Consider the following 27,459-nt stretch of genomic DNA (forward strand, 5'->3'; position numbering starts at 1 on the left):
GTGCTTGGGGCTGACTCTATGCTCAGGGATTACTCCTGGTGGTGCTCAGGGGACCATATGGGGTGCCGAGGATAGGACTCAGGTTGGCTGTGTGCAAGGCAAACACCTACTCACTGTCCTATCTCTCCAGCCCCTGATTTTCTAAAAAACTAATGGGCTGGTTCTGTTCAAATTGAACCACTAGGCCTGTTCTGTAAGACATCACTAAGTTCAAGTTCTGTTATGGGGTGTAGAAGAGAGGTAGCTGGGGGTGGGAGAGGGGGTTGAGTGCTGTCTCACATGTTTGAGACCCTGTGTCCACCTGCTTGCACCCAGTCAGGTCTTTTTGTCTAGAGGCTAAAAGAGTTGCAGGGCCCAAGGCACAGCCCGGAAGAAGAAAAAGTCACCTTTCCTGGAGTTGGCAGGTCAGTTACATGACAGGAACTCCAGACAAATACAAAATACCTTGTCAATTAGATGAACACTGGGGTGCTGGGACACTTCCCAGGGGAGCTGAAGTCTTCTGTTTTTCTTTTCTTTAAAAAAATTTTTTTTTTAATTATTGAATCACTGTAAGATAGAGCATTACAAAGCTGTTCATGATTAGGTTTCAGTCAAACAGTGTTCCAGCACTCATCCAGTGTCCCCAGTTTCCAGTGTAATTTCCCACCACCAGTGTCCCCAGTTTACCTCCCTCCCTCTCAAACCACCGCCTACTCCCTCTTGACTGTGTCAGGCAGGGAGGTGAAGTTGGAACTGGATGTGGCGGGCTGAGCTCAGCTGAGCTCCCATAGGTTGAGAGTGGGAGCAAGGGCTTTCCCGGCCTGGGGAACTGGAGCAACACAAGCACTTACCCGGCCTGTCTGAGTAACCTGGAGTCAGCTGTTGCGGTTGGAGAACAAAGGTGGGATGAAAGAACAGCTACTGTTCTTTCAGTGCCCATGAGGCGCGCACCCCACAGCCCTCTCGGCTGCCCCACACCCCCGAGATTGGGCACTACAAGCTCTTGTGTGCATCTGAGGAAACAGATTTCACTGTGCCAAGTTGTCTAACCGTGACTCTGCGACTTGAGCCCCCCCACATTTGTTTGTTTATACAGCCAAACCTGCAGTTAGTCTAATATCATGCTGCTCTTTATAGTGCAGAGATGACCAGAGCCAGCCACCGTTGTGAAACTTAGAATGTAAAAATGCATATGATTGGGGCTGGAGCAATAGCACAGTGGGTAGGGAGTTTGCCGTGCACGCAGCTGATCCGGGTTCGATTCTCAGCATTCCATATGGTTCCCCTGAGCACCGCCAGGAGTAATTCCTTAATGCAGAGCCAGGAGTAACCCCTGAGCATCGCTGGGTGTGACCCCCCCAAAATGCATATGACATCCATGTTTTTCTTTCTTCTTGATGTTGCAGGGATGGTGGGGGTGGGAGGAGTGGTTACAGCCATGCTTGGCTGTGGTGTTCATGCATTTGACCTTGCTGCCCACAAGAACTGCACCCATGGACAAACACAACAGGAAGTAGTGTTTGTACATGCCTGGCTGCCTTGTGTTGTAGACTGCACCATCTCTTGGGGAATTGGGGGTCCCAAACAGCAGGATGGCTGGGACTCCGGGGCAGGTGAGCAGCTCTGGGGATCAAACTTGTGTTCTCTGGCTCTCTGGCTCACAAGGCAGGTGCTTTTTTTTTATTATTATTATTAGTGAAACACCATGAGGTACAGTTGTAGACTTACAAATTTTTGTGCTTGGGTTTCGATTATACAGTGATCAAATACCCATCCCTCCACCAGTGCCCATTCTCCACCACCACTGATCCCAGTATCCCTCCCACCCCCATCCCCCCCATCCCACCCTGCCTCTGTGGCAGGGCATTCCCTTTTGTTTTCTCTCTCCTTTTGGGTGTTGTGGTCTGCAAAAGAGGCATTGAGTGGCAATCATGTTCGGTCCATAGTCTACTTTCAACATGCATCTCCCATCCTGGGAGTATCCTCCAAACATCCTTTATTTGGTGCTCCCTTCTTTATCTGAGATAAGGCAGGTGCTTTTTGCCACTGAGAAACCCCCAGGCCCTGCAAAATATATTTTGTAGGTAAATATTCTCTTAAAAAAATTTAAGAATATTTTTACGCGAAGAGCTACAAAATTTACATATATTTATATGCAAATTTATATGTAAGTTTCGAGGTAAATATAAAAACTGAAATTATGCTCCAAACTCTACTTTCCAGCAGCTGTGCGACTCCCAGGATGACTTAATCCTAACCCTCTCCCCTTATTCCTAAAGGGGCTAGTCACAGCGGGGCTGCCTACCCTGAGATGCTGTTTTATGTTGAAATTAGATCACAGGCGTGGAAAGACGAGGCGACACACAGAAGCCACTCAGAGAGCCTGGTACTGCTGTCACCCGGCTCGCTCTCCTGAGAGCGCAAACATCTGCTCCGCGCCCACAGGTGTCTATAACAATTCCCCAGTCATGGAAATGCTCCTGCAGGTTTTCCACAAACAACCGGGTGCGCAGGAGGGGCCGCAGCTCTCCTGACTCAGATCGGGAGAGCAGGAGAGGCCTGGCTCCCTCAGGCTGCCTTGCTGCCTGCCGCCTGCTGAGAGAATGCTCCTGTCGGCCTCCCTGGGCCAGAGTTGAGTCAGTGACCTGTCAGCAACTCAGTGAGTTACACTGTGCAGAGGAGGGTGTGGCAGGTGGACGTTTGGCTTTGGTGAGGGAGAGAGATGCTGCTATGCCCACAGACTCCTGCCCGCCCCCATCTGCTCAGAGGCTTCTGGTTTGAAAAGGGGCAGGAGGGCCAGAGCGATCAGAAGACTCTGGAATAGTCTGTCATCACCAGACAAACTGGATTCTGACACTGGGCTTCAGGGCCCACCCAGAGCCACACCCCAGGCCTGAGCAGGTGTGGCCTGAGGCAACGTGCATTTGCACTGAGAAAGTTTTGTGTGTGTGTGTGTGTGTGTGTGTGTGTGTGTGTGTGTAGCATTTGCACTAAGAAAGTTCTCTCTCTCTCTCTCTCTCTCTCTCTCTCTCTCTCTCTCTCTCTCTCTCTCTCTCTTTGTGTAGCGGAGAGGGAGTGGTTGATGATGGTGTTGTTTTAGCGCTAAACTGCTTCTGACTGCCCAAGAGATCAGTTCCTTCCTCTTGTTCCTCCTCTGTTCAGTCACCCTCAGCTTGGGTTGGGCCTCGTCAGAGTCTGGCCCCTGAGCCCTCTGGCATCAGAGCTGCAGGAGAACCCAGCCTGAGGAGGCCCGGTGGCCGGAGTTGAGAACCTACCGAGGCCAGGACCAGGATGTACTTTCACTGGTGAGGGGCATCTCCAGTCAGGTTCAGAGGTAAGAGCATCGGGAGGGTGAGAGGCCCCAGGGCGGTGGCTCTGGTGGGTCCCTTCTGGCCCTCTGGACAACTCATTTTCCACCTGCTTTGACAGGGAGCGGCAAGCAGTAAGGTGGAGGCTGGCATGACTCAAACCGGGGCCCTCAGTAGGTCCCCAGGATATTCCCAAGGGATCATAGGTGGAATTTGTATAGGTAGAGGTAAAGGGAGGCAGAACACAGACTAGGGGGCCATTGATAGAACAGGGGGCTGTAGGAAGGAACAAGATTGGAAGAGGTTGCTGTCAGAAAAAGGCTGAGGAACACCAACGCAGGGAACATTCCCTGGCTGGCCCAGGGGTTTGAGCTCTGGTAGAGCGTCAGACTCCAGATTATCCTTTTCCTCTTTATTTGCAGGCAGGGTTGTGTAGTTTGGACCAACCTGGCAGTATTCAGGATTTACTCCTGGCTCTGTGCTCGGGGATCACTTCTGGTTGCACCCTGGGGGACCACAAGGGGTGCTGGGGAATAAACTTAGGTCAGCCATGTGCGAGGCAAGCACCCTACCCACTGTCTCACATCACCTTCCTTGACTATTCTTTTTCTTATCGAGGGTGGTTGCAGAGTCAGAGAAATTTGTTCCAGGTGAGAGGGGGAGGCCAGCTGAGAGAGCAGTGCCCAGAGCAGTTAAGCTGAATCATCATTTATCTAAGCAGACTGCAGGGATTGCTTTTGTCAGTTGTACAGGGTGTTGGCAGGATGCTGGCCCCGGGCCTAGGCTGGGGGTGGATAATGACAGTGTTGGGAATAAAACCCCAGAAGATGCTTTGCGCCCCAGGTCTTGTGGCATTCCTTTTTTGCCCTACACAATGAGCACCTTATTCCTTGTAAATTTGAAGGAGAAGAAAGGGCCTAGGGAGGAGGTGATGAAGGAAAAGTACCTCCCGGGGAAACTTGGAACACTTGGAGAGTCCTCCCTGCTCCGCCTCCCCCGCCCTCAGCTTCCCAGCCTGTCCAGGTGACTCACAGTGGAAGGGGCTTCAAGGCAACTGGTCCTCTGCAGGGTCTCCTTCCTCAGGAAGCCTTTATCAGATTGGGGTAGAACATCCTTTACAGCCGGACAGGCTCAGGTTTAATTCCAGTGGTGCTGTCATTGTGTGATCTGGAAGGCTCACCCCCCTGCCCCTCAGTTTCTCATCTGGGATTTGCATTTATCATCGCGTGGGTGTGAGGCTTCAGAGTCAGCCCAGGGCAGCTATTTTTCATATCACAGTGGTCATCCTCGGCCTCTGGTCACTGGTGGTGGTGGTGGGGGGTGGGCAGTGAATTGGACATTCTTTGAGGTCAGGTGGATATGAAATGCACAAGGTAGGGCCTCTCCTTGGGGAATCTTCCATCCAGGAGGGAAATGTGCCTGGGCAGATGGAGGGGAATCACTCAAACTGCTGTGGCAGGGAAGGGAAGGATAGAGTGAGGTTGGAGAAGAGGTGAGTGCCCACCCCATCTCCTGGAAGTTTGCTGAGAGCATCTCAGTTGGAACATCACCAAGAGCGACAGGACCAGGGAGGAGGAGATTGACAATTGGGCTTTAGATTGGAATTTGTCTTTTCTCAGGGAGGGCTCCCCAAGGCACCTGAGCCCACAGAGCTTCTGTTCTCCGGCATTCCAGCCCAGGCTCTGTGGCTCAGGAAAATGTCCCCAGGGGTTTTGTTTTGTTTTTCCTAGCAGTGGGGTGGGCACAGAAAGGGATCCAGTCAGGCTTGACAACCGAAGAATGTGCTGAGGTGACACCATCACAGAGACCTCTCAGGGCTTGGGTCAAACTTGGGATCCTCCCCACAGAGAATAGAGCAACCGCCTGGTGAGACAGAGCAAACATGGAGCCTACGGGAATACAGGCTCCAGGGGGTGTGCGCTGGAAGGGAATGTGCAAAATGTTGGCAAGGAACGATTGTTTTTAAGATTGGGACACCCAGAGGGTGAGCTATGATTTCTGGCTGTTGTGGGGAAGATCATTGACCCATGTCCATTCATTGTGATTTCAGTGGTTTGCAAATGACTTCTGACAACCTTATATTTCAGGAGGCAATTCTCAGGTAAAGCAAGGGATGGAGAGTTAGCTCAACAACAGGTCCAGGGCATGCTCTGCATGCAGGGGGACTGTGTTCCATTCCTGGCTCCGTATGGGTCCCCAAATAGGACCAGGAGAGCCACCTGAGTACCGAGCTGGGAGTAATCCCTGAGTCCCATCAGGAATGTTCCTCAAAACAAGAAATAAATGTAGAACATATTTATTTGGGTTAAAAAATTGCAAATCCCAACACATACATACACTACTTCTGTTTCAAATGAAAAATTAAATTGTGCTCTGAAAAGGGATAAAGTTGTGGGATTTTGTGGAAGGAAAAGATTAGGTAAGTAGTTAAATAAAGAAAATAATTTTTGTTAACAGACAAACTATTCTTGCTTATACATAATTGTTTAATGCTTTTCTAGAAAGTATGAAAAGGGAACTGATGGATTAATCCTCCAGATAAAAGTCCATAATCATGTTTACATGATGTTGATGAATTACTAGTGTCTTTATTTTTAAAAGTGGTTCACAATAATTTGTCACATTTAATATTCCAATGCCAAAGCCACCACCATTACACCTACCCACCACCATATTTTGGATGTTTCCACCCTGACTCCCAAACCCTACTCCCAAAACCCTACCCCCAAAGAAGACTTAAATAATTTATTTTGTATTGCTTGTTATGAATAATCCACTGAAAATGATCCAAAAAGTTCCTTAGAGGAAAGTGTATAAAGATTTTTGTATCTCCATTTGCCACTGCATGCTCCAGGAATTCTAAAATTTTAAATATGGTTAGACAGCTGAGGTTAATTTTTTTTTAAACTGGATGGTTGGGGCCAGAGTGATAACACAGCAGGTAGGATGTTTGCCTTGCATGCGCCCTAACTGGGTTTGGTCCCTGGCATCCTATGTGGTCCCCCGAGCACTGCCAGGAGTAATTCCTGAGTGCAGAGCCTGGAGTAACCCCTGGGCATTGCTGGGTGTGACCCAAAAAGCAAAAAAAACTAAAAAAAAAACCTGGATGGTGACTTTGGGGTCTGAAGTCTTTCTTTCTTTCTTTCTTTCTTTCTTTCTTTCTTTCTTTCCTTTTTCTTTTTCTCTTACCCTCTCTTCCTCTTCCTCCTCCCTCCCTCCCTCCCTCCCTCCCTCCCTCCCTCCCTCCCTTCCTTCCTTCCTTCCTTCCTTCCTTCCTTCCTTCCTTCCTTCCTTCCTTCCTCCCTCCCTCCCTCCCTCCTTCCCTCCCACCCTTCCTTCCTTCCTTCCTTCCTTCCTTCCTTCCTTCCTTCCTTCCTTCCTTCCTTCCTCCCTCCCTCCCTCCCTCCCTCCCTTCCTTCCTTGTTAAAACATTGGCTAAATCAAGCCTCTCTCTATCATGCCTGCTCCACACAACTGAATGTGAGTGAACTCCCATCATCCTGACCGGTCTCACTGTTTTTCCTGACCTTCCCCCTTGAGTGGAATTTTGTCATCCTCTTACTACATTCCTTTGGCACAGTGCTTCTCAGTTCTGCCTGCTTTTAGCACTCCCTGGGGAAGAATATAAACAGTGCTGCTGCCTGAGTCCCACCCCAAACTAATGAAATCAAAGTTTTTGTGGCTGGACCTGGTCATCAGGATCCTCTCCTATAACTCGGAGTTGATTTTCATGGGCCACCCTGGTGGAGGCTGCCACTCTAATCTGGATTATGACTTCATATCCTTTTCTCTCTCTTTAAACTATTAACACCTCCTCTCCCATCATCACTCTCAGTTTTCCGTTTGTTGAGAAAATAATGGCAGAGGAGAACTTTCTACCTTTCCACTGACAAATTTGTGTAACAGAGGGACCACATTCTGCCTGTTAGTGGTGGGCAATGCTTTTATTTCTGCTCCTGTTTAAGGTAATGCCTCCACTTGTAGATTGCATGGCATTCATGTATTTAATGAAGAACATGATTCCAGCAAAAAAACTTTTTCTTTGTTTTCCAATGTTTCCCACTTTGCTAGAATAGCCCTGCTTTTAAGCACTTTCTTCATCTTTGTATCAATGACTGTTGTTTCTCCCACTGAAACCCACCCACACATATATGCACATGGATGGCTGCTGACCTCATACACTCCTCCAGCTACTGCTTCATCTCTCTGCTCCTTGAAAGAGTTGTCTGGACTTGCACCTTGCATGTCCTCATCTCCCATTCTCACTGAAATCTAGTCTAAGCTGTGTTTTCCTTCCAGTACTCCACCAATAGCACCTGTATTAGATAATCTCTATGTCACTAAACCTTATGGTCAAATCTCAGTCCTTACCTTAAGGAGCAGTAGCACTTGATATAGCATGCCCTCCCCCATGAAAATATTTCTTCTCTCTACTTCATACTCATTGCTCTCTTTTTCTCTTATAGGTTTCCCCTTCCCATTTCTTTTCATTGGCACATCTTCACTTATTTACTCTGGAGAGACCCAGGGAATATCTCTCAAATGTGACTTCTTCTCCCTCTCCTCACTCCCTGGTGATTGATTCTCATTCATATGCCCACAGTCCTCAGTGTACTGCTCCATCCCTAACCTTTCCCCTGCACACCATTCCTGTGCATTCAGCTATGGACTCAACAAGTTTGTTTAGATGCCTAAGAGACTTCTTTCTTTCTTTCTTTCTTTCTTTCTTTCTTTCTTTCTTTCTTTCTATATTTTCTTTCCATTTTTTTTCTTTTTGGGTCATACCCAGCAATGCACAGGGGTTACTCCTTGGCTCATGCACTCAGGAATTACTCCTGGCGGTGCTTGGGGGACCATATGGGATGCTGGGGATTGAATCTGGGTCGGCCGCATGCAAAGCAAATGCCCTCCCCTCTCTAGCCCTAAGAGACATCTTAACCGTGACAGATCCAAAATGGAACTGCTATTTTATCTCTAACGCAGCCATGTTCCCTTGAGCAAGTGATAGCAGCATCTTTCCTGTTGCCTGGGCTCAAGAGTCTAGATTTTGGGGATGTGACTTAGTGGTAGAGCCCTTGCTTGTATGCGTCAATCCCCAGCACTGCCCCCTAGTCCCCACAAGACAAAATTAGAGTCACTGTTGATTCTCATACTACAGTCAGTTTGCAGACTGTGTCAGCTGTTCTTGCACAGTAAATCAAGAAACTGGCTACTTGTTTGATCCACCAACTTCATGTTGGTCTAAGAAACATCTGTCTCTAATTTTTAGAATCACTTCATAATTGTGCCTCCTTCTTACATTCTTGTTCCTGTGGCATGTTCTCTTGTAGCAACTAAAGAGATGATTTAAGGACGAAGGAGACAGCTCAAAGGGTTAGTATGAAAGCTTTGTATGCCGGAGGTCCATGTCTGATCCTGGCCACTGTTCCTGAGAACTAAGCAGAGAGTAGTTCCCGAGTGCTGCTGGGTGTGGTGCCCAAATAGACAAATCATTTGAAAAAGAGGTAGTTTCATGGCATCTTTATTTGCTTAAAACCGAAGACTTGGAGCTGGAGTGATAGTACACTGGGTACTATTGCTGGGTTTAAGAGTCTAGAGTTTGGGGATGTAACCCAGCCGACCCAGGTTTGATTCCCAGCATCCCATATGGTCCCCTGAGCACCGCCAGGAGTAATTCCTGAGTGCAGAGCCAGGAGTAACCCCTGTGCATCGCTGGGTGTGACCCCAAAAGAAAAACAAAACAAAACAAAACAAAAAACAAAGACTTTTTCCTTCCTTCCTTCCTTCCTTCTTTCTTTCTTTCTTTCTTTCTTTCTTTCTTTCTTTCTTTCTATTGAGTCACTGTTAGATACATAGTTACAAAGCTGTTTATGGTTGGATTTCAGTCATACAATCTTCTAATACCCATCCCTTCACCAGTGTACATTTCCCACCCACCAGCAATGTCTTTAGTTCCCCTCTGCCAACTCACACTCACACCCCCCCACCCCCTCCACTCCCACAGCCTGTACTTTATCTCTCTCTCTCTCTCTCTCTCTCTCTCTCTCTCTCTCTCTCTCTCTCCCTTTTGGGCATTATGGTTTGCAGTGCAGGTCCTGAGAGGTTATTATGTTTGTTTCTTTATCTATTTTCAGCCCATGGTTCTTACCCAGAGCAATCATTTCCAACTATCATTGTCGGTGTGCTCCCTTCTCTATCCCACTGCCTTTTCCTCCACAGCACTTGAGGCAGGCTTCCAGCTGTGGATCAGTTCTCCTGGCCCTTGTTTCTACTGTCCTGGGATATTAATGGCTTCCCATTTCCATCTGAAGTTATTTCTTAGATTGGGATGGTGGGTGGGGCTGGAAAGGCAGCTCCTGTGGTAAAGCACATGCCTTCGAATTTGATCCCAAGCACCATGTGGTGTCCAAGCACTGCTGGAACAGCCCAGGTCGCCCTAGTGGTAACTCTGGGGACACCATGATGACAGAGATCATGTTGGATCCCCCTATACAAAACATGTGCTCCAGCTCTTTGAGCCATCTTTCCAAGGAGTAGAAATTCCGCTGTTAGAACTGGATTGTTTATAGTACTGGAAGTTCTGGCCATAGCAGTTAGGCAAGAAAAAGATATCGGGTATACAGATAGGAAAGGAAGAGGTCAAGCTATCACTATTTGCAGACGTTATAATACTATACTTAGAAAATCCTAAAGACTACAAAAAATCTCCTAGAAAAAATAGGTTTGTATAGTAAAGTGGCAGGCTACAAAATCAACACCCAAAAGTCCATGGCTTTCCTATATGCAAATAATGAAAGAGGAGAAAGAGATATAGTACTTTCTGGCGCCTTTCACTCAAGTACTATGTTTTTTACAGGTAGGAATGTCTGAAATGCTTTACCTGTTTTGCTATGCCCACTTCCAAAAGGAAATGGGACAAAGCTCAAGTCTCACACACCTTTGCACTTTTTCACAAGTGGCTCTTTGCAGACTGACTTGAGTAACATTTAGGGCTTGTTAGAAGAAACAATCCTTAGAGATTGGGAATTGGGAGAATTCATCCCAAAGGGATTGCATCCAAGGCCAATATTCTCCTCCAGGGCTTGCCTTAAGTAGGAATCTGCTCCAGCTGTAAGTCCACCAGAATAACACAGACCCTTGGGGGACTGGGGGTGGGGCCACTATATGCACGCTGGTATGCATGTGACAAGGCCTCAATAAAGCAGCAGTTTCTCAATAAGCTCTAGAGAGATTCACAGCAAATTTGAGGAATCTTGGACCCAGGAAAAACATTTTTGACTCCAGGAGTGCCAGAGAACCAAGGAGCCCTGGCTGGCCGTGAGGGCATCTTCACCTACAGCTCCATCATCTAGGGGGGTTTGGAAGGAAATCTCTGGGCCCCAACTTGGATGCCAGATATCTCCATCTCGAAAAGGCTACAAATTAGTAAATTCAGACAGGATCTTCTTTTTTTTTCTTTTTGGGTCACATCCATAGATGCTCTGGTATTACTCCTGGTTCTGCACTCAGGAATTACTCTTGGTGGTGTTGGGGGGACCATATGGGATGCCAGGAATTGAATCCGGTCTACTGCATGCAAGGCAAACACCCTACCCTCTGTAATATTGCTCCAGCCCCCCAGACAAGGTCTTTTTTAATTTAAAAAATTTTTTTTGCTTTTTTATTTTGGGGCCATACATGGCGGTGGTCAGGGGACCATGTAGTGCTGGAGATTAAACTCAGATTTCCCCATTACAGAGCATGTGCTTAGCCTGTTGCCCTGTGTCTCCAGGGCCCAAACAGGTCTTATTCGGAATCAGAATGGTAGAACAGATGGCAGCGTGCACACCACTGCCTCCCTCCAGTTCTGCCACAGAAGATGCCAAGAATCACAGATTCTGCATTTTCAGATCTAGGGTTGCACTGAATTTTCTAGCTTCCAGACCCCATTTAAGCAGAGTTCAGTGAAGAAAAGTGACTGCCATAGAGGCAGGCTGTGGGGAGGGGAGGTGGGGTAGTGGGAGGGAAACTGAGGACATTGGTAGTGGGAAATGTACTCTGGCGGAGGGATGGTTATTGGAATATTGTATGATTGAAATCCAATCATGAACAGCTTTGTAATGCTCTATCTCCTGGTTATTTAATTTTTTTTTCTTTTTGGGTCACACCCGTCAATGCACAGGGGTTACTCCTGGCTCTGCGCTCAGGAATTACCCCTAGCAGTGCTCAGGGGACCATTTGGGATGCTGGGAATCGAACCCTGGTTGGCTGCGTGTAAGGCAAACGCCCCACCCGCTGTTCTATTGCTCCAGCCCCTTCTGGTTATTTAATTTAAAAAAATAAATAAATATTTACTTATATCTATTTAAAAAATAGGGTTCTGAACATTACTGTTGAGGGACTCCAACCTTCCATGTGACTAAGTGCCATGTTGACTTTAGCCACCCTCACCTTCCACCCGCCCCCCCCCCCCCCCCCCCCCGCCTCAGCTGCAACATCTCAACCTGTCACATTTTCTCACATCTACTTGCAAACACAGAGAGACAAAATTCGTGTGAAAATGCCTCTGATGTTACTGGAGGTGTTAGAAATACATAGAAAATGCATACACAGTTGTGTACCCACATTTCCAAAACCCCCAACCAGTGAAAACTTACTTTTTTTTTGCTTTTTGGGGGGGCATAGTTGGTTCTTCTCAGGGCTGACTCCTGGGTCTGTATTCAGGGTTCACTTCTGTTAGGGCTTAGGGGACCTTGTGGGGTGCTGAGGTTTGAACCTGGGTCAGTCACATACAAGGCAAGCCCGATACACATTTACTATTGCTCCAACCCCAGACTATTTTTATTCTTAACTCATTTGGTGGTAAAAACTGACTTGGGAGTCACAGTTTTAAAGGGTGGAGGGAAAAAAAACCCTGACAGGCTGAGGGAAGGATGTTTATAAGTCTTCACTTTACCTACTTAATATAATTACGCATTTGTTTTTCTGCAGATCTATTTATCTATCTATCCATATTGACTTTTGGGCTATATCTGGTGGTGCTTAGGGCTTACTCCTGCCTTTGTGCTCAGGGATCATTCCTGGTTCTGCTTGGGCGACCATACGTGGTGCCAGGGACTGAACCCAGTTTGGTCATGAGCAAGGCAGGCACCCCACCTACTGGAGGGCCAATATCTTTGGTCATTTCTGCAGAAATATTAATTCCTATAAAAATGAAGAGTTGCCCCAATCCTACTGCCAGTGTTTTGTATTATCAAATCGAGGCAACATGCTACTTTTCTAAAAAATTAACAATTTTGAATTCTAATGCCAGTTTGACCCCAAACATTCCTCATCGGTGATTGTGACCCAGTGTTAAAGTTGGCTTAAATGTCATTTGAAACTATGCCTATGAAAATTGATATGTTTTCATGGTAAATAGGAAAAGTTTTATTTCAAGAATCTTTTTAAGGGGTTATAGTATCAGGGATGTAGTATCAGGGATTAAGACACATGTCTTCCATGTGGCCAATCTTGTCTTGGTCTCTGGCATCACAGAATCCCCTGAGCATTGTTGAGTGCAGCTCTGGACGCTTCTGAACACCATGGGGGTGGCTCAAGCCACACTGTAGACCCCAAGTAGCATGGGATCCAGGGGCCTTTAAAGCGACTCACTGCCTTTTTGGGTGAGAATTGCTGAGTGGGGCCCCTGGGCCTCTTGAGAACTACTTGGTAGTTCAGGGGGCCATGCAGTGACAGGGATCAAACTCGTGACTTCCATATGCAATGTGTTCTACAGCTCAACAGCCCTCTCTGCCATCTCCCTGGCATACACCCCCCCCCCCCCCCCCGCCTGGGACCCCCTTCCCCCACTTTCTTCTCTCCTCATTGCTCTCTTCCCTCAAAGAATCTTTTCAGGAGCACACAAGTTTTATTCTTTTAGATGGGGTGGTTTGGGCCACACCGGATGTGCTCAGGGCTTATTTCTGGTAGTGCAGGGATCAAACCAGGGGCCTTAACCCATGTACTATCTCTGGCCCCAGAACATATACAATTATTTTAAAAAATTTTTTTTAATTTATTTTTTTTATTGAATCACAGTGAGATACACAGTTACAGCATTGTTCATGATTGCATTTGAGTCATGTCATGTTCCCACACTCGATTTTCTGAGCTGATGAGAGTCAGGCACAGCAGGCTAAGTGTGAGACACCATTCTGAAATGAAGGGGCTGAATCAATGGCTGAGCACTGACCAGGAGCTCACCACCAGTGCCCCCCACCCGCTCCCCACAAGCTTTTCTCTCATCATGAAATGAAGGAGTGTCTTTGTATAAACTTAACAGCTCAGCTCAGGAGACAAGACCTATACACGATGATTTTTAGGGCTGTCTAAAGAAAATGAACAAATTACTCTTGATACCTTTCTGGTAAAATCCCCCAGGCCACCTGCTCTGCTTATGTGCACTGAGCTTCCAGTTGGTCTTCTTCCTTTTTTTTCCCCATTTATATATATTTTTATTTTATTATTATTTTTTTGCTTTTTGGGTCACACTCGGTGATGCTCAGGGGTTACTCCTGGCTCTGCGCTTAGGAATTACTCCTGGTGGTGCTTGGGGGATAATATGGGGTGTGGGAGATTGAACCCGGGTTGGCCGTGTGAAGGCAAACGTCCTACCCACTGTGCTATTATTCCAGCCCCTATATATAATTTTAGATTTTATATTATTTTTATAAAGCTGTCCATGATGATTTATTACATTCAATATTCCAACACCATTACACCTTCCCACCACCAATATTTCCAATTTTACAGCAATCTTCACACACTTTCTTCTAAGGCAATCCTTTTTGATCATTTTTAGCGAATTATTTATAACAAGCAATGCAAAAATGAATTATTTAGGACTAGGTTGGTGGTTGGGAAAATCGGTCTGTCCTCTAGTGTCTCAATTTTACATTTTAAATTAAGAAAAAAGCCTGTTTGCGGGGGGGGGGGGAGGGAAGGGGGTGCTCAGAAGTACAGTATTTGCCTTGAATTTGTGAGGTCCTGGGTTGAATTCTCAATACTGCCTTCCCAACCTTCCCAAGAAAGAGAAAAGAAGAAGAAACTCTGTATGTGTATGTGTGTGTGTGTGTGTGTGTGTGTGTGTGTGTGTGTGTGTGTGTCTGGGGTGCCAAGGAGATGACGGAAAGGGCCGGATTGCATATACTGCATGTGGGAGCCTCGAATTTGATCCCTGACTCTGCAGGGTTCCCTGAACACTGCTGGTAGTGATCTCTTAATATCTAGAAAGTAGCCCCCAGCACTGCAGTATGTAACACAACAACAACAAAACAGCAACAGCAATGATTAAGGTAAAAAAAGGTAAAGGCCCTCCCGTTGATCGTCGATTTGCTCGAGCGGGCCCAGTAACGTCTCCATTGGAGACTTTGTTGTTACTATGTCTGGCATATCGAATACTCTCGGTAGCTTGCCGGGCGAGCAACGATAAAAGTCAATAAAAAATTAAATAAAAATAAAAAAACCCTCAAGATCAATACATTTGAGTAATTTGAAACAAAAGTCCAAAACTAAGAGCAACATAAAAAGAAATTAATGAGAAATAGTGAAATGTATGTAACAAAAATGTTTCCTAAAACTTTACTTTTCTCCTAGAGGAGAAGGTTTCAGAAGTTTCCAGAAAGAAAACTGTTAGAAGTTTAGAAAGAAAAGAGTGGGGCTGGAGAGATAGTACAGCAGGTAGGGCCCTTGCCTTGTATGTGGCTGACCCAGGTTTGATGCCGAGCACACATATGGTCCCCTAGCCTCATGAGGAGTAATTTCTGAATGTAGAGCCTGGAAATTTCTAAGCACTGCTAGGTATGCACACCCCTCCTCCAATTTTTTTTTTTTTTTAAGGATCGAGCTGTTGAAAAGTTGAGAGTTTAATTAGTGACACAGGAAACTAAATCGTCACATAGAAAACTAAATGAACAAATAAATCAACAAAAGAGGCATTAATGGACTACAGAAATTAAAACTAAGGAATGTGTGTGGAAGGAATCAACCCTAAAGCACTCAATCAAGCTATGAACAATCTTTGATCTGGCCAAAATAATGTAACATTATAGTGTTGACATGATAAGAAATAAATTTATCCCAAAAGGGTAGGAGGGGAGAGAGAGAGAGAGAGAGAGGTGCTTTCCATAGAGACAGACTTGGGATGTGGGTGGCAGGGAGGAAACTGGGGACATTGGACATTGGTGGTGGGAAAAATACACTTGTGAAGGGATGAAGGGACAGGTGTTGGAACGTTGTACGACTAAAACTCAATCATGAACAGCTTTGTAACTGTGTGTCTTATAATGATTCAATAGAAAAAGTAAAGAAAAAAATTAAATTTATTTTTTAAAAAATAGACTTAATATATTAGAATGTGTGTGGGATAGTGGTCGGAGAGCTAAATCCTCAATTTTCTGTAGTGGAAAGTCGGTGAACTGTCTAGCACTGAAAAAAAGTAAATTAAAAAAAAAACCCAAGAGTGAATAGGCATTCACCAACATAACTCAAAATTGATGAAACAGTTGAAGGTTGTTACATCTGAAGGCAGAAAATAGAGGTTGGGAGTGGTGGAACAGCGGGCTATTTCTCATTACAGTACCATAGGACTTGAAAATCATGTATGTGTGTAGTATTGACTTTTCTGTTCGTTTTTTGTTTTTTCTTTTGAGCCTCACTCTGCAGTGTTCAGGGTTTACTCCTGGCTCTGCACTCAAGAATCATAGGAGTGGTGCTCAGGGGACCATATGGATTGCTGGGGACCTAAAATCATTCTGACCCAACTAGAAGATATCGTGTGGAATGAAGTAAGCTAGAAGAAGAAAGGCAAACACAGGATGATCTCACTTAATTGTCGTATATGGAATACTAGATGAGGAAATGTAATAATGGCGGGATGCCAAGATCACCCTGACTCCAGTGTTTAGAGAAAAGAAGGATAGAGAAGGAAAGAAATCAAGAGAATGGGAAGCAATGGGTGAACAGACATCGATCAGGACTACAGTAATACCGATGATATCGGTGAGTGGCATAGCCATATATCCAAAACACGGACTCTACAACTCTTGAAAATGTGAGAGCTAAGCTTAAGTCACTGAAACTTTGTAATGTGCCTATCAAGTTGACAGGTGGGGATGGGATTGGGTTGGGGTGGGGAGGGAGTATGGGACTCTGGTGGAGGAAAATTGACTCTGATGGTGGGATTGGTGTTGAAATATTATATACCTAAAATTCAACTATCAATCACCTTGTGTGTGTGTCCTCCCATTGTTCATCGATTTGCTCGAGTGGGCCCAGTAACGTCTCCATTGTGAGACTTCTCGTTACTGTGTTTGGCATATTGAATACTCTCGGTAGCTTGCCAGGCTCTCTGAGGGGGGCAGAGGAATCGAACCCGGCTCGGCCGGGCTGGCTGTGCACAAGGCAAACGCCCTACCGCTGTGCTATCACTCCAGCCCCATCAATTCTTTCTTTCTTTCTTTGCACTTTTTTGACCTGGGAGATAGTTGAGAGTGGTGGAGTGCATGTTTTACATGTGGAAATCCTGTTTTTGATCTGCAGTGCCAACCACTTACCCCCAAAGCCTACCACAAAAAGACTGACTGTCTCCCCATATATCCACATTAACACCAAAATCAGGCGTGACACCGAGAGACTGCTGTATTTATACCTGCACAGCACAGTGAAGAGCAGGAAGGAGCACGGGGTGATTTGCATACAGCTGTGGCAGAGAGCTTCCCTTTTTTTGCTTCCCTGTAAATAGATTCTCTTTCTTGGTTGTTGCTATTTTCATAGAGGCAACACTAATTATATAACTTTATATAAGGGGCATCATTATAAATCAATATCTGTTTATACCACTTTAATTTCACCACTGAACATTCCTATTCTGTCTTTTGCCAACCCTTTTATCTGAATGACCCACCTCTCTTTCTCCTTCTCTCGTGGTAATAGAAATTCTCACATCATTTTCTTCTTCTGGAACAATTCCCTCCCCTTCTCTTTCCCTCCATGGTCGCTATTGTTATTATGATGACTGCAGGGTGCACCTGTGCCTGGCTGTGGTACCACTCAGAGACTGTACATGAAGGTGAGGTGCCCATGGCCTAGGCCGCAATGATCACTGAAGTTTGTACCCCCAGAGTTGCTGTGCTTGTTGGGGGTCCCTTTAGTTTGTGGCGTACAAGTTATGGTTCGGCGCTGACACAGGTGCATTCTAGAAGGCGCACTTCCAGGGCCTGGTGCTTGCACCTCTTTCGGGTGGTAAAGCTTGCTGGGAGTCACCCTCTTCATGTGGTGCTCACACATGCTTGGCTGAAAATCCCTTGTAGTGTCCAAAATTGCCGACAGCTGTTCCAAAAGCAGAACTGCCAGAATCTCACTCAGCAGCCCTGAGGCTTGAACTCATGACCATACACTTGCAAGACAGGCATTTGAAGCCACTGAGTATTCTTCTGGGCCTCCTACACCATTTTTCTTTTTCTTTTGCTACAACCTGGGCTCTGCATAAACTGTTTACGAAGTCAGCTCTCCAAATGAAAAGCGCTTTGTTTAACTGTAGGAGGTAAAAGCCTTGTAGAGCAATAGCTTTGAAAACGGCGTTGTGTTTGGGTTAGTAACAACTTGAGCTCTGATTCCTCATCTGAGAAAAGGGAAAAATGCTCCCTGTTTTTGTAAGACCCTGTGAGGGATAAATGAATCATTCTGTCCGTAAAGTGTCCGATGCTTAGTAGTTGCTAAAAATACATTTCTTTTGAAGGAAGGGAAACCAAATGTGCTATTTGTTGTTCTCAGCTGGGACCCCCATACTGTTGGGTATGGGCCTCGCAGATGAGCAACCCAGAAAGAGCATGAGTTCTGGAATGGAAGAGACGGGCAGAAATAATCCAAGAAGACTCTGACTTTAGCAGAAGTTCTTATTGTAGTTTGGGTACTGTATCTTCTGAATAGCCTGCCAGGTCCAGCACATTTACAGAGACCCAGATCCTGGAATGTTTTATGCACAAAGATCAATACAAAAAGCTCTTAGCTAATTTCATTTTCATAGCCAAACAATGCAAGCTACTGTTCATAGCCAAATAATGTGGATTAATGGGTTCTGAATTACTAATGTTCCCTTTACCTACCAAGATAAATCTCAAGGTATATTCCAAGATAAATCCATTGTGCTGATTGCTCTTGAAAGTCAGTGACCTGGGTCTGAGTGTTTCGACAGGCTAACCCTGAGGCTCCCAAAGTAAATGGTACTGCCCTCAGGGGTGCTGAGACAATAGACTGGAGGGGACAGTAGTAGAAGCTAGTGCAAGTGGGGGGGCACGTTCTGTTTATTTATTAAAAGAAGGTAGATGTGAACTGGAGATAGCATAGTGGGTTGGGCGCTTGCTTTGCATGTGACCAACCTGAGTTTGATCTCAACATCCCATATGGTCCCCCAAGCACTACTGGAAGTAATTCCTGAGTGCAGAGCCAGGAGTAACCCCTGAACGTTGTGTGGTCCCCAAACAAAACAAACAAAAACAACCCCCAAAAGGTAGATGTCACACGGCAGGGGAGTTTCTGGGAAGGGAGTGATAGGTGAAATAAGTTTGATATCTCCTGGGCTCACCTCTTCTGACTCAAAATTGAGCCCATCAGTCATGGTTCTTCTTGCAGTAGGGGATTCTGGGTCATGAAATTCTTTAGGTGTTTGTTCTTGGAGCATTTCCTAAACTTCAATGGGTTTTTCTGATACTTGGCACAGTCTCCAAATCTTGGCTGTGGTGCAGTTTGGGCCTTGCGCATTGTATAGAGCCAGAAATGCTTGCTCCAAGCTCATGAGGTCAAGGCAGCCCTTGTTTTTTCTGCTCTCTTCCTTAAATCATCAGCTGCCACCTTTGGGTCGGACTAGACATGGAGGAGAAAAGGGAGGAAGTCAGGAAGTTGCCAGGGACTGCATGAGGGGGGTGGGCAGGGAAAGGGATAATGCAGAAATCAGGCTCTGAGTCCAGTTGTGAGCTGAGTGAAATTGGCTGCCTAGGAACAGAGGTGAGGTAGCACGGTATTACTGTCACTGTAGCTGTGACATCGCTGTTCATCGATTTGCTCCAGCGGGCACCAGTAATGTCTCCATTTGAGACTTGTTACTATTTTTGGCATATTGAATACGCCATGAGGAGCTTGCCAGGCTCTGTTGTGCGGGCGGAATACTCTCGATAGCTTGCCAGGCTCTCCAAGAGGGACGGAGGAATCAAGCCCGGGTCAGCTACGTGCAAGGCAAATGCCCTGCCCGCTCTAGAGATGAAGCCAGTAATCCTTTCAGAACAGGAGGGAGGTCAAAGAGCAAAAGATACACAGATTTAACCTTAGAAGTATACAGATGGCTCAGGGGTACAAGTTGTAAAAAAAACATTTTTTTAAAATTGGGTAGAAGTGATTGTTCCCTGAGGCTCTTCTTTCAACAGGAGAAAGTATTTCCCTCAAGCACAAAATGGTTGAGTAACCCCAACCCAATGTTCATTTCCAGCCTCTTTTGATCAGTAAGCTCTTTTAGCAACTGGGCCCTGGAGCCTAGCATTTTTATCGTGGTTGTCAAATTCTTACTTTGAGGACTGCATTTGCTCCTAACTGTGGTAACACACCCCACTTCAGACTCTCAAGCTGTCAGCGGCAGAATTTTGATGGACAGAGTGTTGGCATAACCAGGAGCCATGGAAGGACAGATAACCTTATCTCTTCCTAACTTTCTTTAAACGTATATTTCTCCTCTAGTAAAGATAGTCTGCAGTCCAAGCCTTAAAAATTTGTAATTTCTGTGTTTCTAGTTTTGTTTGTTTGTTTTTTGTGTCACACCTGGCCATGCACAGGGGTTACTCCTGGCTCATGCATTCAGGAATAACTCCTGGCGGTGCTTGGGGGACCATGTGGGATGCTAAGAATTGAATCTGGGTCGGCTGCATGCAAGGCAAATGCCCTACCCGCTGTGCTATAGCTTCAGTCCCTGTGTTTCTAGTTTTTGCTTGAAAATGTTTAGGCTGTATCTGGCAGTACTCAGGGGCTGCTCCCTGCTCTGTGCTGCAGCTCTCCCAGGGGACCATTTGGTGCCCGGGGAGACCAAACCTGGGACTCTGCATGTGAACTTTATGCTCCAGTTCATTGAGCTCTCTCTACAGTTTGTGCTATGAAGCAAAAGACCTACAGAATAAACTCCATCTGACTTCTTCTGGGACCCTTGCAAAGCTCAAAATAAATGTTATGCCTCAAACCCTACCAGTAACAGTATTGTAAGCCATAGTGACTAAAAGGAATAAAAAGGTGCTTGCCATAGAGGCAACTGGTGTTAGAATATTGTATCCCTGAAACCCAATCATGAACAACTTTGTAATTCATGGTGGCTCAATTAAATAATACCAAAATATCTCAAAATAATTAAAATTCTTTTATCCAATGGGCAGAAGTGATTTATTTAAGTTGACTGAGTTCATATAAACCACTTAATAGAAAGGGCTGGAGCGATAGCACAGTGGTAGGGCGTTTGCCTTGCACGCAGCCAACATGGCCGACCCGAGTTCGATTCCTCCGCCCCTCTCGGAGAGCCCGGCAAGCTACCGAGAGTATCTCGCCCACACGGCAGAGCCTGGCAAGCCACCTGTGATGTATTCAATATGCCAAACACAGTAACAACAAAATCTCCAATGGAGATGTTACTGGGCCCGCTCGAGCAAATCGATGAACAACGGGAGGGCCTTTACTTTACTTAATAGAAAGATCTCATTTTAAATAATTCTGCCATCCTTACAGCTCTGCCACTCTTTCAATTTTGCGTTTCTGCAAAGGACAGTTCTGCTTGCCACCGAGGACCATCCCTTTCGGTTGCTTCATGGTACCAAAAGTCCAGCCACAAACCTTAGAAGGAAGTTAAAAAAAATAAAAGGTGAGTAGCTGTAATGGATGGCCAAAGCTGGGTTTATGGGCTCACAGCTGTGTCAGACTTCAGTGTCAGCTGGACCCGGATCTAAACCGAGCTCTTCCGGAATTGGAAGATGTTAGGGGCCATGGATAGGATTATCAGGTAGACAATACAGTGGGGTCTGTGGGCCCTATAAGGCATCTGCTCTGCCTGGGGCTGCAGGGTTTCCTGCCTGCCTTGTGCAGAGCCTTTGCCCTGTTTTCCTTTGTAGCCAGCTTCCTCCGCCTTCCGCATGGCCTCTGGGTCTCTTTGTTTAGACTGTGCGTGGTACTTTCTTCTCCTGGCAGTGCTTCTTCTACCTTTCCTTTGGAGTTCTAGGGTCCATCAGCAATTGACCACTGATCTTTTATTTTATTTCTTTTTAAATTTTTTATTTAGTCTTTTGGATCATACCCAGTGGTGCTTAGGGCTTACTCCGCCTCTGTGCTCAAGAATCACCTCTGGCGGTGCTCAGGGAGCCATATGGGAGGCTGGGAATTGAACTCAGATTGGCCCCGTGCAAGACAGACACCCTCCCCACAGTACTATCTCTCTCTGGCTTCTACAATTCTTTTTTTCACGATCACAACCTTTGAAGAGTGTCGGATCTCGTTCTCTTATTTTTGAGCGCTGTACTGGGTGGTTGATTTGTTTTGGGGGATGGTAGTGGCACACCTGGCCGTGCTCAGGGGCCCCTCAGCTTGTTGCATGGTGGTGCTCAGGAGGCTGTGCCATGTTGGGGACTGAACCCTGGCCTTGTCCTCATGGAGCACACATATCTGCCCTTTGAGCTCTCTCCCCACCCTGTGACTGGCTTTTGGTGGCAATGGTGGTGCAGGTCACCCTGCTCTCCTACTGGTGCCTTATCCTCAGCTTGGTGAATTGCTTTCAAATCCAGGTTCCACCCTTGGTCTGTGTGGCACAGTGTGTGAGCAGGTGGGGTTGACGTTGGGGAGGGCAGGGGATGAACTTCATTCATTTAATAATATTGGAAGCCCTACAAACCTTTTAAGGGGTTTAAAAGGCAGGGATGACACCCCATGGAGTCTGCAGATAGTTGTGGCTGGAGGGTGGATACATGTGTGGATCAGCATGTTGGAGGCCAGTCAGCTGGGAAGGGGTATGAAACCTGGCTCCCCATGGCGCCCTGCCTGGGTTACAGAGCCAAGGGCATCAGTGAATCTGTTTAGACAGGCAACCTGGCGAATTTTCTATCATCTCTGGAAGCTGGGCCTGGACTACAAGAAGGGACGCCGAAGGGCTAGAGAGTGAGGCAGGGGTGCTCCTTCCTATGAAAGAGGGGGCTCAGCAGCCCTGCAATGCCCCTGCCCAGCACTTGACTCTCTTTCTGGGAATCTGGGATATGGGTAGCAGAATTTTCCCGGTAGGCTTCAGAGGTCCCCAGCTTAGCCGCATTTGCACACAGGGATCTCTTCCTGGTGACCTGCACACTCCCTGCGGTGACACAGTGCAAGTGGCTCCTGGTGTTTTGTTGGCATTAATTACAGCAAAGTAGCCTTCGTGCTGTCAGTGACATTTTCTTTTCCATCTCCCCGAGGCCTATGTTGGTCCTCTTCTTCCTGACCCACCCTCAGGCAGCTGGCTGCAGCCTCCACTTCCTCTATCCATCTCATCAGGGTCTCTCTCCTGGACCCCAAGCTCGTGTGCTCCCCCTCTTTCTCTCTTTCGACGTGGAATTCTCCGGATTCTTCCTCCTCCATCCATTCTCCTGCCTTAGGGATCTTCCTGTCAGCCTTATGGATCTTAGACTTGGGCTGAGCCGAAGTTGTGCATAGAAAGGGAAAAACCGGAAGTCATGTTCCTAGCCACGAAAGAAATGAAAGCCATGAGCCATGAGTTGAGGAGGCACCGGGGGAGGGTGGGCAATTTTGCCCCTGGCTGGGAAGAATTATTGTGCCACCAAAGTCGTGGAGGTCGCCTGACAAGATTGCTCAAAAGGCCTGTGAAATTTGGGAATCGACTTCAAAATGACTTCAAATTTGACTTCTGTGTTTTATTATTTTATTTTTATTTATTCCCAGCCCCCCAATGTACTCACTTTATTTACTCACTAATTAAATCAAAAAGGTTTATTTCTTTGTTTTATTTTGGGGCTACACCCAGCAGTGCTCAGAAGTCACTCCTGGCTTTGCACTCAGGAATTACTGCAGGCACTGCTTGGGGACCATATGAGGTGCTGGAATCAAACTTGGGTCAGCCGCATACCAGGCAAGCACCCTACCTGCTATACTACTGCTCTGGCTTTTGAGATTATTTTATTGTCATTTAGATAACTAACATGGTTATTAGTATAGTGTTAATGTGTGTGTGTGTGTGTGTGTGTGTGTGTGTTGGGGATGTGTGTGTGTGTTGGGGATGCTCCAAGCAGTGCTCAGAAGGACCATGAGCCTCTCCCATCATGTTTGGTCAACTTGGCCTGTGGTTCAATGTAGGGGCTCAAGAATTCACATCACGCTCAGTGCCTGCAGTGCCTGGGATTACCAGGTACTGGGGCCTCTACGACTACTCCTAGCTAGGCTCAGGGGACCAGGCTGTACTGAGCATCAAGCCAGAGTGGGCTGCCTTCAGGGCATGCACCTAACCCCTAATGCACCTATCTAGCCCCCAACTTTTATGGCTTTGTTGTATAGTTACTGCAGCTTCACCATTACCCAAGTGCCCCAGACCCTTAACCACTGTCTTTAGGTCACTTCCTGGTTTCCTCTGTCTTGTACCCTACCTTTCCTCCCCACAGCTTGATAATCTGAATTTTGTAATCAAAGCTAAGGATGTGTCATCAGTCATTCTGTCTATTCCCTAGCTTCTCTGTATACCACATATCTTGAGATCATCTGATATTTGTCCTTCCTGATTTAGTTTGCTTAAGACAACACCCTCTAGTTCCCTTCAAGTTGCAACAAACTGCAAGGTTTCATCGCTATATCTTCTGCAACTGTGTGTTAAGGATCAGAGAGCTCATGTGATTGGCAGCATGCTTTACATGTAGGAGACTGGGTTTGATACCTTGAGCATCACCAGGAGTGATCCCCAAGCCTAAAACTGGGCGTAGTCCCTGAGCACTGCTGAGAGTAGCCCCAGACAAGAATAAAACCCAATTAAAACCATTTAAAAATGAATTTATTGGGCTGGAGAGATTAAATACAGAAGGTTAAGGCACTTGCCTTGCATGCAGCTAACCCCAGTTTAACCCCTTCTGGCTGTAAACTAGTCCTTTCCTTAAAGACTGAGGTGGTGGGGAAAACAGAATTTCCCCCAAAGATTTAGTTTCAAGAAATAGCTGTAATTTTCAAAACCAAAAACCAAACCAAAACAAAACAAAACACCTACCAGAACTGGAGATTTTTGAAAATTTCAGCCTTTAGCAGTGGGGCCCAGTTGGTGTTCGAGCGACACAGTGGCATATCTTGTCCTTATTAAAATAATGTTACCAAAGTCGCAAGAGAAAACACTACCCCATATTTTTTTTGTTGTTTATTTAAAGCCAGGTAAGGACTCCAGAGATACTCAAAGCAAAGGATAGGAGTGCATATTTTACCTGGAGGGATCCCAAGCATTGAGCGCAAATGGGTCTATCCCACTTCCCCCCAATACAAAACAAAACAAAACAAAACAAAACAAAAACCCAGGCTAAACAAACAAAACAAAAACAGAGTCAAGTGATCAGAGAAAACCAAGAGGCACAAGAGGGTGGGTAATCTTAAAACAAAGAAAGAAAGACAGACAGAAAGAAAGAAAGAAAGAAAGAAAGAAAGAAAGAAAGAAAGAGGGAGAACCCTTCCATTGACAAGTATGTTTTCTAAAATTTCTAGATTACACATACTTGTAATTGCCTTTTCCAAAACAATCACTTTAGAAACAAATGCAAAGGGGCTAGAGCAATAGCACAGCGGGTAGGGTGTTTGCCTTGCATGTGGCTGACCCAGGTTCGATTCCCAGCATCCCGTATGGTCCTCTGAGCATCGCCAGGGATATTTCCTGAGTACAGAGCCAGGAGTGACCCCTGTGCATCGCTGGGTGTGACTCAAAAATCCCCCCCCCCCAAAAAAAACCCTCACAAAAAACAAAAACCAAAACACACACACACAAATGCAAAAAAGAAAAAAATCCCACAAAAACCCCAATGCTATTCACCCAACGACTACACAACTATAGTACTATTTGGGCTAAAATTCAGGTTAAAATTCAGTTAAAAATGGTCCCTGGAGGGGAAGGTGGGGAAGAATGAAGTGTGGACAGAGATGACAGTACCAAGGCATTTGATCCAGATAACATATTACTTAAACTATAATACAAATATTTCTTTAAAAAAATAAATAAAAATTCCCCAGATAAGTTAGCAGAAAATTAACTCACATTTGTAACAGTGAATTAATTCATTTGTCTTCCAAGGGAGTCAAAGGTGGATTGTGAGTCAGTTTAGGGCATTTATTGATTGAAATCACTTGTCCACAGCCTCAGTGTAAAACTCATGCTTTTTTTAAAACCACTAACAGCAAGAAACCAAAGGAATCAAGGATGAAAGTTAAGAGTTCACTTTCCCTACTCTGAGAGCATTTGGCCCCAGGAAGGGGTCAGGCCTGGGTGGGGAGGGTCAGTGTGAGCCCTGGGCTGCAGGTCTCCCAGGAAGGGCTGGGAGTGGGAGGAGCAAGGCTGCTTCCCCTCCAGCCTGTCTTAACATATGTAAGTGCCGCCACTGGGCTCCGTGCACAACTTTGCTTTGTTGTTTATCCCTGCAGGCTGGGTAGAAGCTCTGCAGTGAGCCCAGAAGGCAGCTGCCCAAGCAGAAGCTGCTCCTGAGACGGGCTGAAACAAACTGGCCTCCCCGAGCCTGCTCAAGCCCTACGGCTGGGTCTCTCTGTCCCAGCACAGAGGTAAGTTGTTCCCCCGGAATCCCACGCTTGGCACAGAGGTGCAGCCTCCTGTGGCAGGTGGCTGATGCTCTCATCCCTAAGGCTGGGGAGAGACGGGGACCCCTTTGTCTTGGGTTCATTCACATCATCTTTAGCCCACTGGTGGACAAAGCCACTTGGTGGCCGTCAGTCTTTTGGAATCTTGTAGGGAGTTATTGTTCAATTGTTGTGAAATGTGAACTCCAAAGGGATGGAATTTCTTCAAGTAAGACTGCCATACCAGTTCCAGGTGAATGCTTAACTTGGGTGCACTCTGTTTTCTACAAGGGAAATCCAGTTCTTAGGTAGCACGGTAGCACTGTCCTCCCGTTGTTCATTGATTTGCTCGAGCGGTCCCAGTAATGTCTCCATTTTGAGACTTGTTGTTACTGTGTTTGTCATATTGAATAAATCACGGGTAGCTTGCCAGGCTTTGCTGTGTGGGCGAGATACTTTTGGTAGGTTGCCGGGTACTCCGAGAGGGGTGGAGGAATTGAACCTGGCTCAGCCAGGCTGGCCGTGCAAAAGGCAAACATCCTACCGCTGTGCTATTACAGTTTTTAGGTAACTCTTTTTATTTTATTTTATTTTGTTTTGCGTTTGGGGTCACACACGGCGATGCTCAGGGGTGGTGCTTGGGGGACCATATGGGATGCCGGGGATCAAACTCCCGGTTGGCCGCATGCAAGGGTAGCACACCCTACCCTCTGTACTATCACTCCAGCCCATATGTAACTCCTTTTTTTCCCTCCTCTGTTTTCTCCCCTCTTCTTCCCTTCCCTTCTTCTCTGCGTCTTTCTCTCTCCCTTTTGCTCCATCTCTTTCCTCTATTCTCTCTCCATCTGTCTCCTTTCTCTCCCCTTACCCAGCCCAAGGAAGCCACAATGGCAAATCATACAGGTATGTTAGAACATTTCATTACATTCCTTGCTCAGCACTCCTCCCCCCATGACTTTAAAAATGTGTACGTGTCTGAAATCTTACATTAGTCATTTTTATTAAGGTGCTTCCATGAATTTCCTGAGGATGTAGAGAGGTAAAGCAGAAAGGTACAGTCAATTAGGGGGCAGAAGGATTTGTCTTTAACCTTTAACCTTTTTTTTCCTTTTTGGGTCATACCTGGCTCTGCACTCAGGAATCACTCCTGGCTGTGCTTGGGTGATCATATGGGATGGCGGGGATCGAACCCAGGTTGGTCATGTGCAAGCTAAACACTTTACCTGCTGCACCATTGTTCTGGCTCCTAGCCTGAAGGTTCTTTAGAGCCATTTCAAATTAAAACATGTTTTGGGGGGATGGGGAATTTGGGGGGCTATACTTGGCAGATCTCAGGGCT

The 27,459-nt window shown here is 46.2% G+C and overlaps 1 protein-coding gene across 2 annotated transcripts in view; it reads left to right on the forward strand.

The window, feature by feature from the left end:
• The window catches only part of ST6GAL1 (ST6 beta-galactoside alpha-2,6-sialyltransferase 1), a 131,729-nt gene that overhangs the window by 17,186 nt on the left and 87,084 nt on the right, over positions 1–27,459 (forward strand). Inside the window, exons 1-3 of one of the 2 annotated variants that reach the window (XM_056121337.1) lie at positions 16,139–16,310; positions 21,066–21,198; positions 25,971–26,105. The gene's annotated coding sequence lies outside the window, so the exon portion shown is untranslated. Of the gene's footprint in view, positions 1–16,138; positions 16,311–21,065; positions 21,199–25,970; positions 26,106–27,459 lie in introns of those variants that run through there. The other variant, XM_056121338.1, reaches the window with a different exon arrangement.

The sequence above is a fragment of the Sorex fumeus genome, unplaced genomic scaffold, assembly GCF_029834395.1.
Source record: "Sorex fumeus unplaced genomic scaffold, SorFum_2.1 ptg000044l, whole genome shotgun sequence".
In the NCBI taxonomy this organism is placed as follows: Eukaryota; Metazoa; Chordata; class Mammalia; order Eulipotyphla; family Soricidae; genus Sorex; species Sorex fumeus.